Below are 15,356 nucleotides of genomic sequence, written 5' to 3' on the forward strand. Positions count from 1 at the left end.
AGTTTGTCCATCCACATTTCAGGACAGGGTGGCTGCACTTGCCCCTTCACAGCCATGGCAGAAGAAGATGTACCAAGAGGGGTTGGGAAAGCAGATAAAGCTGCCACCTGTAGAGCCAGCATCCCATATGGGTGCCAACTTGAGTCCTGGCTGCTCCACTTCTGATCAAGGACTCTACTAATTCACCTGGTAAAGCAGGAAGATGGCCCAAGCACTTGGGCCCCTGCCACCTATGTGGGAGACCTGGATGAAATTCCTTGCTCCCAGATTCAACCTGGCCCAGCCCAGCCATTGTGGCCACTTGGGGAATGGACCAGCAGATGGAAGATTTCTCTGTCTTTCCCTTTCTCTCTCTGTAACTCTGCCTTTCAAATAAATTTATTAATAAAGATAAAACTTATAAATAAATTTATAAATAAAGATTATTTGCAAAGCATAGTTAAGGGGAGAGAGAGAGAGAGAGAAATCTTCCTTCTGCTGGTTTATTCCCCCAAATGGCTGCAACCACTGGAGATGGGCCAGGCTGAAGCCAGGAGCCCGGAAAAGGAGAAATGTTGATTATCTTGCCTTTATTTATTTATTTATTTTTTTGACAGGCAGAGTGGACAGTGAGAGAGAGAGACAGAGAGAAAGGTCTTCCTTTACCGTTGGTTCACCCTCCAATAGCCGCTGTGGCTGGCACGCTGCGGCCGGCGCACCGCGCTGATCTGATGGCAGGAGCCAGGTGCTTCTCCTGGTCTCCCATGGGGTGCAGGGCCCAAGTACTTGGGCCATCCTCCAGTGCCTTCCCTGGCCACAGCAGAGAGCTGGCCTGGAAGAGGGGCAACCGGGACAGAATCCGGCGCCCCGACCGGGACTAGAACCCTGTGTGCCGGCATCGCAAGGTGGAGGATTAGCCTAGTGAGCCACGGTGCCGGCCGATTATCTTGCTTTGATCAGTACACACTTTTTATGTTGAAATGTTACACTGTAGTCCATACATATGTATAAAATTGTTAAAAAGTTTTATACACCAATGGAACAAAGATGAAAAAGCAAGTACAACGTGCTTTCCTTTGACTAATGAAAACTAAAACACAACTACCAAAACTCTATGGGATTTGGTGAAAGAGTTCTTGGGGTAAGGGGGAATTTATAGCTGCAAATGCCTACATTTAAAAATAGGGAAGCTCTCCAACCAACAACCTAATTTTATACTTACTGGAGATGAGAACAACAAGCTGAACCCAAAGCTAGCAGAAGGAAGGAGGAAAATGCTACAGTTGAGAAGAGATCAAAGACATAGAGTCTAGACACTTCAATGAGTCTTACTTCTTCTGTCTCCATGTTTTCTTTCTTTTTGTTGCCTATTCTTCTGCCTGTGGCCTTCAGAAAAAGCCTCTCCAGTGTCCAGTGGGGATCAGAAATTGAGTGAGTGGGAGGCAGGTGGAGAATACAATTTCGTTTGTCTTCTTCAAGCTGAGGTGATTCCCACCTTTCCCCCACCCTGTAGTCTGGAACGTAGATATGAAGTTGGCCACCTACAGCCATAAAAAGGTAGACAGCATCCTTTGAGATGCAAAATTAACATCCCAGGGAATGGAAGAGCAACAAGATGGGAACAGGCTAGGACTCCAAGAGGTTGCTGAGCCACCATGTTAACCATAGATTGCTCACATCGGACTCCCTATAGGAAAAGAAACTATAATAACCACCTTAAATATTTTCTTCCAGGTAGCTTAATCAATACTTCAATTCAAATGAGAGTAGTTCTTTTGTTTTTGTAAATAGTGAACCTAGAGTCTGAAATCTTATGTCTTGAATGACTGAAGTTTAATTCATTGTTTTGAACTTGCCATTTACCTTAAACTGAATTAGATAAAATGAGACTTGTTTCTTGGGTTATCTTTTCTTTTCTATTGACTTCTCTGCTTAATGGTTTATTCTTCCAACAAAACCAGTGTATTAATTATTGTTGCTTTGCACAGTTTGAAGTTTAGGACTTCCAAACGTCCTCCAGTTAATCTTCAGGTTTAAATATCCATGGTCATTCACATGAATTAGTTCTTCCACGTGAACGTAAGTACAATATTTTTGAAGATTTATTTATCTGAAGGGAAGAGTGAGAGACAGAGGAAAGAGAGATAGAGATGGAGGAAAGGAGGGAGGGAGGGAGGGAGGGAGGAAGGGAGGGAGGGAGGGAAGGAGGGAGGGAGAGAGAGAGAATGAGATATATGAATCTTCTATCTATTGCTTCTCTCCCCAGATGCCCACACAGTCAGGGCTGGGCCAGGGTGAAGCCAGAAGCCTGGAACTCCACCTGGGTCTCCCACATGGGTACAGGGGCCTGAGTATCTGGGCCATCTTCAGTTGATTTTGCAGATACATTAGCAGGGAGCTGGATGGAAGCAGAGCAGCCAGGATTTTACTGGTGCTCTGATATGGGATGCTGGTGTTGCAGCCACTTAAATATGATTTTTAAGCTCTTTCTACCTCTACTGCTATCCAATAAAAGTGCATTTGGGGTGTGACATACTTAAAAGGTAAATTAAAGAGGTAAATATGAGTGGACTTCAGAAAGTTTATTTGAAATGGATATTATGGGAAAGTGATGCATGGATTGCACAACTTTTTGCAGCAAAATAAACTCATACCAACTTATTACCATGTATCTGAACAACATCTAGGTCAAGGTGTTCTTTCTCTATTAGGTATATGAAAACAAATAAATATTTTAATAGAAATAGATTTGTCAGCACTTATTAATTGTGTAGTTTGGAGTGGTGACTTAACCTAGCTTTCCTGTGGTCTTTGCATAATTATTGACATGTATAATGACAATCTGAGAGGGCTTTTATGTAAAATAAATGCAACAGTAAACATAATCTACTATGTATAGAACCCACAGCAGGATCTTCTCTTGTTCTTGCCTACACTCTAAGAAGCCTGGTGCCATAGTCCTACACAGTCCAGCCTACCCTCTGGAGAATGAGGCCAGGTGGTGGTAGGATGCCATGCTGGCACCTAGCTGAAGAGGGAAAGAGTGCAGTGGTCTGTGTTCTTTCACTCCAAGCCCCTGTCCTCATGTTCACTCACAGCAGGAGCCCAACATGAAAGAAAGAGCTTCCAGATCCCAGGGTGGTAGGGTAGACTGGCTGTCCAGAATAGTTACACCCAGCCCTCTCCATTTCAACATAGAAGGCTCAGGGAGGCACAAAACTTCCCTGGGGTCAACAGTGTGGGAAGGCCAAGCTGGGGTACTCATCCCCTGACTCCCCTGCCCCTGCTATTTTCCCACCACCCAAACTGCCCCTACACCTGAGGCTTTGGCCTTCCCTGGGAGCTTCCATGTACAAGGGCCATGGGGCAGGTAGGTCAACAGTAGAGCCATGAGGCCCTTCAAGTTTTTCCAAGGTAGTCCCAGCCCTGTTGTCACTGCCCCAGGCTGTCCTGCCCCCACCTCGTGTCTCTCCAGAGAACACTGCTCTCCCTGGTCCTTCACACCAAAGGAGCACAGACTGAGAACACATTGCCGGGCCTCTTCATGTCGTCTTAAAGCACAAGTCTGGGAGAGGCTATTGCTTAACCTAAAGGAATGAGGCATCAGTGAAGGGACCTCAGGCATGAGCCAGCAGATTTCCCCCCGAATAGGCATTTACCAGTGTGCACGCAGCATCGTCATTTCTATGCCTTCTCAGAAGTATGTCGGTCTTTGGGAAACTACAGGAAAGGAAGGAGGAAGCTGTAGGCTTAGCCACAAGGCTTGGCTGGTCTGAGGGGCCAAAATAGTCGGGACTGACAGTGGATTGGAAGGAAGGGACCTGCCAAAAATTTACACAGCGGGTTATGTTGTTCAGTTTGTTGTGAATTGTTTGTGTCTTTTCCTGGTCCTGAACCAAAGACAAGATTTCCAGACTTCCACCTGCTGGTGACAGAGAGACTACAGCACTGGGGCTGATGACTGGATTTCCAGCAGGAAGCTCCAGGAAGTGGAGCTCTTGGTCCTGCCCCTTCTCTCCTATACACTCAGGATACAGGGCCCCGGCTGCTCCCCAGTGGTGAGAGGGATTCCACTTCTACACCCATCTCCCCAGAGTTCTGTGGAACCCAGAAATCACAGGAGCCAGAAATAAATGAGCAGAAAGGAGACTTTTTATTGGAAAGTGGATGAGAGAAGCAGCCCCAGGCTTGGGCATCCTAACTGTGAGGAAGAATGCGCAGGATGGAGAGGGGAGTGCTACAGGGACCCGGGACTGATGGGAGCCGGCAGCCCGGGCACAGGACAGCTGCAGTGAGGAAGAGCAAGCCTAGCACTGGAGACAGTGAGGAGACGGTGTTGCCCTTCTCAGCACAGGGCATGGCTCCTGGGAGCCCTCGGTGTCTCCGTCACTTCCCCATGTTGCCCTCCCACCTTCTGAGGTCATTCCCCACTCTTCAGCCGTCTGTGTTCTCAGGGGTCTTCTTTTCTTGCTGATTTTTGTTAGATGGTGGGGACGTGAAGCAGACATTCCCGCAACGGCTTGTACAGCACAGCTTGTTCCCTGGGCAGTCAGCGTCATTTTCACAGAGGTGAATGTGATCCCACACGTAGCACTGGAAGGGAGTCTTAGGGCAGGATCTAAGTTGGCTGAAAGCTACATCCGTGGATGAAAACCCATCCTGGTCTGCATAGAGGAGTTTCCGTGAATCTTTCTTTTTGAATAGAACATGATCTCCAGTGGTTCGACTTTGAACAGGACCTGTTAAGAGATGAAAAGTATCCCCGCTTAGACCCATCTGCCTGCTTCAGCTACTGTACCTTTCACCGTGGTCCAGCCTCTGCTCAAGGAAGCATTCCTCAACTCAAGACGTGAGGTGGGGGGCATGTGCCAGGGCATCTGCACTCCCCTTTTTAAAAATTTTATTTAAGGTATACAAGTTTCATTCATTTCATATATACAGATTTAGGAACACAGTGATACCTCCTACCCTACTCTCCCTCCTGCCCACACTCCAATCCTTCTCCCTCCTCTCTCTCCTATTCCAATGCTTAATTTTTACAAAGATCTATTTTCAGTTTACCTTATTCTCATAAGTTAACCCTACACTAAAGTAAACAGTTAACAAATAGTATAAAGAAAAAAAAACCACTGTTCCTCAACAGTAGAGACAAGGACTGCAAAGCAATCATTGAATCTCAAAATGTTCATTTCACTCCAATACATTCCCTTTTAGGTACTCTATTTGTTCCCCTAGATCAGGGAACACACATGGTATCTGTCCTTTTTGGGACTGGCTTATTTCACTAAGTCTAATGGTTTCCAGTTGTATCCATTTTGTTGCAAAATAAAGTTTTTTTTTTTTAATTTTACAGCTGAGTAAGTCTGTTCCTTCTCTTTTGGGAAAGGTTCTGTAGAACCAGAGTTACCTCAAAGTCTGTCTCTTCCTCCTCCCTCCATTCTAGATATCTTAGGAGCAAATGCTAGACTTAGGGGAGCCCCAGAAATGAGAACAACATGTTTTTATTGCTGGGGACTCTTTTTTTTTTTTGACAGGCAGAGTTAGAGAGTGAGAGAGACAGAGAGAGACAGAGAGAGAGAGAGAGAGAGAGAGAGAGAGAGAGAGAGAGAGAAAGGTCTTCCTTCCGTTGGTTAACCCCCAAAATGGCCACTGTGGCTGGCGTGCTGCGCTGATCCGAAGCCAGGAGCCAGGTGCTTCCTCCTGGTCTCCCATGCGGGTGCAGGGCCCAAGGACCTAGGCCATCCTCCACTGCCTTTCAGGGCCACGGCAGAGAGCTGGATGGAAGAGGAGCAACCTGGACAGAACCGGTGCCCCATCCTGGACTAGAACCCAGAGTGCCAGCACTGCAGGTGGAGGATTAGCCTAGTGAGCCATGGTGCTGGCTGATGGGGACTCTTAATGCAAGAAGAAAGAGACCTGAAGCACCTGCCAGGAAATGTGTGCTCCATCTTGGTTCTGGGAATTTCTTTGACAGCTTATCCCTTCTGTAGATGTGTTTTCTTTTTCTCTGTATAGGAAATGGGGGGATTTGTAAACAACACCATCTGAACTTCTATTGGTCATTTACTGAGAGGAGGTGGGGGAGATCTCCTATCAGCAGCTCTTCGAAAGCCTGCAAATTGCTGGGGCTGGACCAGGGCTGAGAAATGAGCCAGGAGCTGAGAACTCTAAGAACTCAATCCTGGTCTCCCACATGGATAGTGGGGACCCAACTACTTGAGTCATCTCTGTTATATCCCAGGGTATATATCCCAGGCATATGCAGGGTATGCATTGGCAGAAAGCTGGAACCAGGAACAGATGTGGGACTCGAACCCAGGCACTCTGGTATGGGACGAAGATGTCCTAAACATAGTCTTAGCCACCCTCCTGCTGTTTCTGAACCCCCTCCTGTAAGACTGATCACTCAGATGCCTTTGTGGAACCTACAGCCAGGGAGCAGGGTCCAGATCCAAGGCCCAGAGTCCTGAGTCAAAAGTACCGACACCTGGTGCCAAGATCACATAACAACACTTCTGCAAACAGTCCTTATCGCTATCAGCAAATAGACATCTCATCCTGGAGGCACACAGGGGCTTTCCATGAAGACCATTCACAGGTAAAGATGACATTGCTATCCCATCACCTCTGATAATCCCAAGAGCTGTCCCACTTTCTCACAGACAAGCAGTGTCAGCAGCCTGTAGGCACTGTCACAACCAAATTCTTTATTGATTTTAAATACTATGGGGCACAGGCAAGAAGAGGGAATCCCCTGAGGTCACTGACCAGTCAATGGCAGATCCAGTCTTGATTTCAAAACCAGGGAGCTCCCCGTAATGCCTTGCTCCTCCACTTCCACCCAGACCTACACTATCATTTTATCCTTCCCAGCATCAAACTGGGCTTTGTCATCACTCTTCCCTGGCCCTGGGGAAAATCTGTAAGGCATTCTTACCTTCGAAGTCTAGTGAAATCATTAAACCCTGTCATTTCACAGGTGTCATTGAGACACACCAAGAAACTCATTAGAAGATGAAATTCTAGATATAGAATGAGAGGATGCCCTTGGTATCACAGTGGATTGGGAGAAAGCACCCAGACATTTGAATGGAAGAAAACATAGATCTTCTGTGGGGTGGGTATCCTTAGTGTATATGTATAGTATGCCTTTATCCTTTTTAAAAATTATTTATTTATTTTCATCTATTTAAAAGGAGAGAGAGAGAGAAAGAGAGAGAGATTCCACCTGCTGGTTCACTCTCCAAATGCTAAGAAAAATGAACCTAATACACTGAGAGAAGCAGAGAAAAGACTGTAAAAGGAGTGTGTGAAGACAGCAGCCAATGCTTTATTCCTTTACCATGGGAGCAACTCTCCCCACTCTTTTCCTGGCCTCCTGCCTAAGCTAGTTTGACTTGGTATTCAATCACTACTACCAAAGGTTCCGAGTAAGTAGTGTGTTGTCTGGATAGAACCTGAAGTCTGGAAGTCACCGAGGTACAGTGGTGTGTGTATGTGTGTGTGTGTTGATGTGTGTGTTGATGTGTGTATGTGTGTTGGTGTTGGTGTGTGTATTGTGGTATGTGCATGCATTGGTGTGTGTGTGTGTGTCTGTGTGTGTGTGTTGATGTGTGTCTGTGTGTTGGTGTTGGTGTGTGTATTGTGGTATGTGCATGCATTGGTGTGTGTGTGTCTGTGTGTGTGTTGGTGTGTGTATTGGGGTGTGTGTGTATGTTGGGGTGGGAGAGAGTGAGGCAGAGAAGAAAGCAGACTACTCATCAGATAGTAGACTAGTTGGTTAAATCCCTGTCTTTAGCCTCGAAGCACAATGCCCGTCAAAACTGAAACTTGAATAAACAAATGTCAAAATGTTGAAATCTGTTGGGTACCTTAAAAATCTCATTGCACCAAAAAGTACACAACAAAAACATGTACAGAGCACACCTATACTCTTGAAAAATAGCATTAATAGGAGCATCCAGATAAGGAGGAGTATATTTACTGCATTTTTTCCAAATGCTCCTGCTGTTTATTTGCCCTCCCTACCTCCTTCCTGCTAAGAGGTAATGACTTTCCTGGATTTATTGCTAATTCATCTTCTTTTCCTTAAAGTTATAACATATCTCAGTATTCTGAATTATCTATAAAATTTTAGTTTTTAAATCTATATAAATTAAACCTAAAACACCTTGTTCATTCATTTTGCTTATTTAGTTCAACATTATGTTTTGAATTTCATTTATTTTGAAGTCTACATATGACTCATACATTTTTTCTGCTGGTATTTTATTGTATTAAAATTCCAGGCTGGTGCTGTGGCTCACTTAGCTAATCCTCTGCCTGGGGCGCCAGCACCCCGGGTTCTAGTCCCGGTTGGGGCACCGGATACCAGTCCCGGTTGCTCCTCTTCCAGTCCAGCTCTCTGCTGTGGCCCGGGAGGGCAGTGGAGGATGGCCCAAGTGCTTGCGCCCTGCACCCACATGGGAGACCGGGAGGAAGCACCTGGCTCCTGGCTTCAGATCGGTGCAGCACTGGCCATGACGGCCATTTGGGGGGTGAACCAACGGAAGGAAGACCTTTCTTTCTGTCTCTCTCTCTCTCTCACTAACTCTACCTGTCAAAAAAAATAAAAAAAAATTCCAACAATGTATGTGTTCATTCTGCTGTTGATATTCCCTGGGTGTTTCTAGGTTTTGGCTATTACAAATCTCACGAACATTCTTGCTCTTACCTTTTAGAGAACATGAATATGCATGTCTTTGGGGTATGTCGCTAAGAATAAAATTGCCATGTCAAGGAGTACAGGTCACAGGCTGTAGATACACTCAGCTGCCATAAACACTACAAACAGCTTTTTAATGTATTTGTCCCAAATGCCACTAGCAATGGAAATATATGAACATTCCTCTTGCTCCACAGCCTTCCCAATAGTTGGAATTGTTTATCTAGGGGCATATCCTTGTGATTTTATTTATTTTGTTTATCTGAGAGGTAGAGCTACAGACAGAGTGGGAGAGACAGAGAGAAAGGTCTTCCATCTACTGGTTCACTCTGCACCCATGTGGGAGACCCAGAGGAAGTTCCAGGCTCCTGGCTTCAGATTGGCCCAGCTCCAGCTGTTGCAGCCATTTAGAGAGTGAACCAGTGGATGGAAGACCTTTCTCTCTGTCTCTCCCTCTCTCTGTCTATCTTTCAAGTAAATAAATCAATCTTTTTTTAAAAAATTAAACATGGCCGGCACCACGGCTCACTAGGCTAATCCTCTGCCTTGCGGTGCCGGCACACCAGGTTCTAGTCCCAGTTGGGGCGCCGGATTCTGTCCCGGTTGCCCCTCTTCCAGGCCAGCTCTCTGCTGTGGCCCGGGAGTGCAGTGGAGGATGGCCCAAGTGCTTGGGCCCTGCACCCGCATGGGAGACCAGGAGAAGCACCTAGCTCCTGTCTTTGGATCAGCGCGGTGCGCCGGCCGCAGTGGCCACTGGAGGGTGAACCAACAGTAAAGGAAGACCTTTCTCTCTGTCTCTCTCTCTCACTGTCCACTCTGCCTGTAAAAAAAAAATAAATGTAAAAATGGAATTTCTATATGTCATAATGCAATTTTGATAATACTGCCATATTTCCCTTTGATCCTTTTAACAGACCAGGTCTTCAAATCATTTGTGGATTATGTACATTATGAAAACCTTGCATGGACTTCAAAATTTTTTCCCAATATCAATTTCTTTTCTAATTCCATTATTCCATGGTCTTCTGAAGCCCCTGCATAGTACCTGCTTGGGTTAGTCAGGATAAACGCCTTGGGATCCATCTTCCCATTTGTCCTTTTGTCCATAATTGAGTGTATTCTCGATTTGACATTCCACTGATATTTTGGCCATACCTTTTATTTTGATTAGGGTTTTTTGTCTCTTTTTGATCCCTGTCCTACACTAGCTGTGCAGTTTGGATAAGGAAAACTACTTTGGGATCCATCTTGTGGTCAAACTTGATTCTACCATAGAATAGGGATTTTTTTTTTTTTTTTTTGGACAGGCAGAGTGGACAGTGAGAGAGAGAGACAGAGAGAAAGGTCTTCCTTTACCGTTGGTTCACCCTCCAATGGCCACCACGGCTGGCGCACTGTGGCCGGCACACGGCGCTGATCCGAAGGCAGGAGCCAGGTGCTTCTCCTGGTCTCCCATGGGGTGCAGGACCCAAGCACTTGGGCCATCCTCCACTGCACTCCCAGGCCACAGCAGAGAGCTGGCCTGGAAGAGGGGCAACCGGGACAGAATCCGGCGCCCCGACCGGGACTAGAACCCAGTGTGCTGGCGCCGCTAGGTGGAGGATTAGCCTATTGAGTCACGGCGCTGGCCCCGAATAGGGATTTTTACCCGGATATTCACCAGGCATTGTATTTCCCTTTGAGATCTGCTGTGGATCAAGATTAGAATTTTATGTCTGTTAATGACCCTTGTCATTCACTGGTTTTTCAGGCAGGACAGAGAAATTGCCTTGGAATCACGTTGTGGGGACCTTGCTTCCTGCCATAGGATAGGGCTCATTGTCTACTTAGACATTGGCCTGGTATTCTGTTCACATGTGAACCATACCCTTGATATTGATCAGGACTTTGTGTGCAATTGTCATCATTGTAATCTAAATGCTATACAATTAGGATATAAACAAATATTTTCTGATCGACTGTTGTCTGCCTTGCTGTTCATGATTGAGCGTTCTTATTTTCTACCTGGAGATTGGTAGGAATTGTTAATTTCACATTGTGCAAGCCAATTCTGTTGATTCTATACAAGATAATCTGTTTAGAACAGATACAAAAACTCTTGGAATCCAGCTTGTTGTCTGCCTTTTTTCCCCTCTTTCTTTTGTTGATAAACAGCATTGGCTTTGTTGTCTATGTAATAACTGGCATAACCTATCTGGAAGGTCACCTTGCCATTTGCCTAGAATCTATTAAAGGATATTTGGGCTCCACAATTTCTAATATTCCCCTCCTAGCTCACACCCCCCACATTGTCCTCAGTAGATCACTGATGTCACCAGCAGGGCTGGGACTTGGAGGGAGAAGACACAATTTTCATCAGAGTAGAATCCCTGTCTAAAGAGATCTCTGCCCCGCCCGGACTACCTTGCCGGACCACTCTCCCAGGCCCACGCCATCTACTCACCACTCTGTCCTGTCACAGCTGTTGGCTTCTCCTCAAGAATGAGGAGCAGAGAAAGGACGATGACAGCAGTGGACTTCATTTACACAGACGGGTCCCTGGCTGAGAGCTGACTTGCGGTTTCTTTTATATAATCTTCTTGCCGAGGTCTGCCAGCTTCTGCCCTTTCCCAGCTTATCAGGAAGCACCAACTGCTCCCCCTTTGCACAGCAGGGGTGCTGTCCACGTCCCTAGGGAATCTGTTCAGGGACAAAATGTTAGAAGCAATTTCTTATCTCCACAGCCTCAGCAACTCTTTATCAACACGTAAAGGTTATCACGCCAAGTCTCAGTCCAGCGAGGGGAGGACTCTCACTCAGGTCACAACAATGAATCAGTGGCTGAGCAAGCCCTCACGGCCTAAGTGCGGTGCTCCTATGACACTCCATCACTGATGCGCCTGTACTCGCGTACTTCTTCTTTTAAAAAGAATTTGAGATATATTCTATTTTACCCTGAGAAGGAGCAATCAGAGACAGGAAGACACCAAACAAAATGTAACTTAATGGAAGGCAAAGAAAGTTTCAGAAGGTAAGAGAAACACCAATGTCGAAAGCGGTTGTTGTGGGGACGGAGAGCCTCAACTTATGTTCTGAGAGTCAAGAGCCTGCCTGGGCTCAGAGAGACCCCCAGGTAGACTTTGTCCAGGCTCTTGTCTTCCTCCCTTCCTGGAAGGCATAGATAGAGCAGAAAAACAGGATTTATTGAAAGTCAAAGGGATGGTGCACACCCAGACGTGAGTGCGGGCAACCACAAGAGGGAGAATTGCCCCCACCCAGGCTGGGCATCCTTTTATAGGAAAGGTGTGGTGTCAGAGCAGGGCCTGATTGAAGATCCAAGAGAGACAGGTGGGGCTGCAGGGCCTGTGGTGGTCTCTGGGAAGCTGTCCTGCCATCTGGAACGTGATGGAAAGTGAATTTTAGCTGCGTGATGAACAGTGGGTGTCCTGGGTCTTCAGCCATGTTGAATAGGCATGGAAAATGATGGAATCTGGGTGGTGCACCTTGTAAGAAAAAGGACACAGAACAGAGAGGAGACAGGGTATGAACTCACAGCCAGACTGAATTTATTCAAAGAAAATAAATCTGCAGAGGTGGGTGAACAACTTCCAGCTGGCACACAGACTGAACACATGGCAGAGGCCCAGGCCCCAGGCCCCAGCAGTCTGGGACTTTTTACATCTTAGGTGGGCTACAGGTCGGGGTAGGGGGCAGTAGGTGGAATGGAGCTTCTCCATACAGGTTTTTCAAGGCTGTTTCTCCTGGCTTCCAAATTTGGGGAAAAATGCAGCAGGTAGGGTGGGGAACAACAGGGTACGAGACTGAATTGGCCTCTTGAAAGAAGGCAGCAGTGGGGCCGGCGCCCCGTGGCTCACTAGGTTATCCTCTACCTGCAGCGCCGGCATCCCATATGGGCATCAGTTCTAGTCCTAGCTGCTCCTCTTCCGATCTAGCTCTCTTTATGGCCTGGGAAAGCAGTAAAAGATGGCTCAAGTCCTTGGGCCACTGCACCCACGTGGGAGACCAGAAGAAGCTCCTGGCTCCTGGCTTTGGATCAGCGCAGCACCGGCCATTGAGGCCATTTGGGGAGTGAACCAGCAGATGGAAGACCTTTCTCTATGTCTCTCCCTCTCACTGTCTGTAACTCTATCTCTCAAATAAATAAATAAAAATCTTAAAAGAAAGGAAGAAAGAAAGAAGGCAGGGTAACAAGAACCTACACCGGCTGACTTATGTCCTTCTTCCATCACACACGACGTCAGTGTTGGCAGTCCTTAACTCCTTATCCCTTCCTGACGCCCTACCTCACCCACGTTTGTGAAGTTCAACAATAAAGATTAACATATGCCTAAAACTCACTGAACCTTAGTTGCTTTTAGTAAATAAGAAGAGAGAAGATTTATATAGCTATGATGTGTTGTCAGCTGGAGAATGGAAAAACCCAGCAGCAATGTTTTCAAGAAGTCTGAATGTGGGGCTGTGTTGTGCCACAGGGGATTGCACCACCACCTGCAATGCTGGCACCCCTGTGAGAGCCAGTTCAAGTTCAGCTGCTCCAATTTCACTCTAGCTCCTGGCTCATGTGCCTGGGAGGCAGCAGAAGATGGTCCTAGTACTTGGTCCCCAGGCACCCGTTGGGAGACCCAGATGGAGTTCCAGGCTCCTAGCTTTGGTCTGGCCCAGCCCCAGCCTTATGGTCATTAGGGGAGTGACACAGTGGATGGAAGATCTCCCCCCACCCCCCGTAACTCTGCCTTTCATATACATAAGTAAATAAAAATTTCTAAAGAAAAGTCTGAACATATAGTAGAGTAAAAGTTGGGGCTGTACCTGGAAGGTGAGGTGAGCTGCAAAGATGTGAAAAGTAGAAGAATTTGTCATGTTTTAATGGTGCTAGGATGGACTGTTGGAAAAAGAAGTGAGAGTGTTCACCTCTGTGCTGGGTTCATTTCCTGAAATCTACTCAAACAACACAACACGCTTTTTAGTTACAACAATGTCCTCTGTAAGTAGAGTACAGCTACAACTCACTCCAAGCTGTGAGGGACATTTGCCACCACTGATGAATTTATAATACCTAAACAGAGGCTGGAAGGAGACTGTTTCCACCTGTGTAGGGAAGTGCAGTTTTCTGCACTGTGAAAGCATCCTCAAAGTTCCCAAGAACATTCCTTTACTGGACTCAGGACGACGGGGATGGGCACCCCAACGCTGACCCTGAATGCATTCCGAAATGCCCTCACGTAGGGAAATTCTGGAGGAAGGATGGTTTGAAAGCCTATTTAATCCCATCAAGGTGGCATGTACCAATGCCATCTCACTAGACCCAGTGATCAATTTCTGCTCACAATTGATCATAATGATAGGACTAAGAACCAAAGGGATCATATAAACAAGAATAGTGTCTGCAAATACTAGCTGATAGAATAAAAAAGGGAGAGAACGATCCAACATGGGAAGTGAGATACACAGCAGACCCATAGAATGGCAGATGTCCTAAACAGCACTCTGGCCTCAGAACCAGCCCTTAAGGCATGCGGATCCAGCTGAAAAGCCCATGAGAGTATTTCAGGCATGGAAAGCCAAGACACTCTGGGGGAAAAAAAAAAAACCTAAATGAAAGATCTTCGCGAGTGAGATCCCAGTGGAAAGAAAGGGTCATCAAAGAAGGAGGTACCTTTCTCTGAAGGGAGGAGAGAACTTCCACTTTGACCATGGCCTTGTCTAAATATGATCAGAGTCGGTGAATTCAGGGGGCTTCCATAGCCTTGGCAGCTCATGACAAGAGCCTAGGGTGATTACTGATGCCATAAACAAGAGTGTCAATTTGTTAAGTCAACAACAGGAGTCACTGTGCACTTACTCCTCATGTAGTATCTTTGTCTTTAGGTGCTGTACATTGAGATTTAATGCTATAACTAGTACTCAAACAGTATTTTTCACTTTATGTTTCTGTGTGGGAGCAAACAGTTGAAATCTTTACTTAATGTATGCTAAACTGATCTTCTGTATATACAGAGAATCAAAAATGAATCTTGATGTGAATGGAAGGGGAGAGGGAGTGGGAAAGGGGAGGGTTGTGGGTGGGAGGGACGGTATGGGGGGAAGCCATTGTAATCCATAAGCTGTACTTTGGAAATTTATATTCATTAAATAAAAGTTAGAAAAAAAAAGAAAGCCTATTTTCAGTCATTCTATCTTAAAGTTCTGATCTGCCTGTACAGAATACTTTATGGATAAAGAAAAGGAAAAACATTGTTTTTTATATGTAAAGAACACAGATAAAATGTTCTAAGTCATCAAACACAAGACATGTGAATTACAATCTGGGCTCCTCCCAAGTTTATCTCTTGCCCCAAGGGCAGTGATTACTTCCCTCTGGCAAGAGACCCCACCAGATTATGCTGAAATGTCCTAACCTAAGTAGCTTACTGTGCCTGCTTAACTCTGTACTCCTCCCCAAACATCCCTTGAGAAAATACCAAGAACTGCTCCATCCTGAGCTTACAAGTAGAAGAAGCATCTGATACGATTGATTATTTATGGCTTGAAGAACGAATCTCTTTTCTGATCCAGTATCCAAAAGACACAGGTTAAACAAAGGGGCTTGAGATTTGCAAAAACAAACCTGGATGAAGCATGAAAAAGCAATGTATGTTGGGTTGTTTTATTGTTTTTGGCTTTTCAAATCAAT

The 15,356-nt window shown here is 45.9% G+C and overlaps 1 long non-coding RNA gene across 1 annotated transcript in view; it reads right to left on the minus strand.

The window, feature by feature from the left end:
• Positions 1-4,109: 4,109 nt before the first annotated feature.
• The window catches only part of LOC138844287 (uncharacterized), a 64,451-nt gene continuing 53,204 nt past the window's right edge, over positions 4,110-15,356 (minus strand). Inside the window, exons 2-3 of the long non-coding RNA XR_011379864.1 lie at positions 11,127-11,362; positions 4,110-4,718 (exon numbers count right to left, since the gene is read on the minus strand). This is a non-coding gene — a long non-coding RNA (uncharacterized lncRNA). The remainder of the gene's footprint in view (positions 4,719-11,126; positions 11,363-15,356) is intronic.

Source organism: Oryctolagus cuniculus, chromosome 11 (assembly GCF_964237555.1).
Source record: "Oryctolagus cuniculus chromosome 11, mOryCun1.1, whole genome shotgun sequence".
Lineage (NCBI taxonomy): Eukaryota > Metazoa > Chordata > Mammalia > Lagomorpha > Leporidae > Oryctolagus > Oryctolagus cuniculus.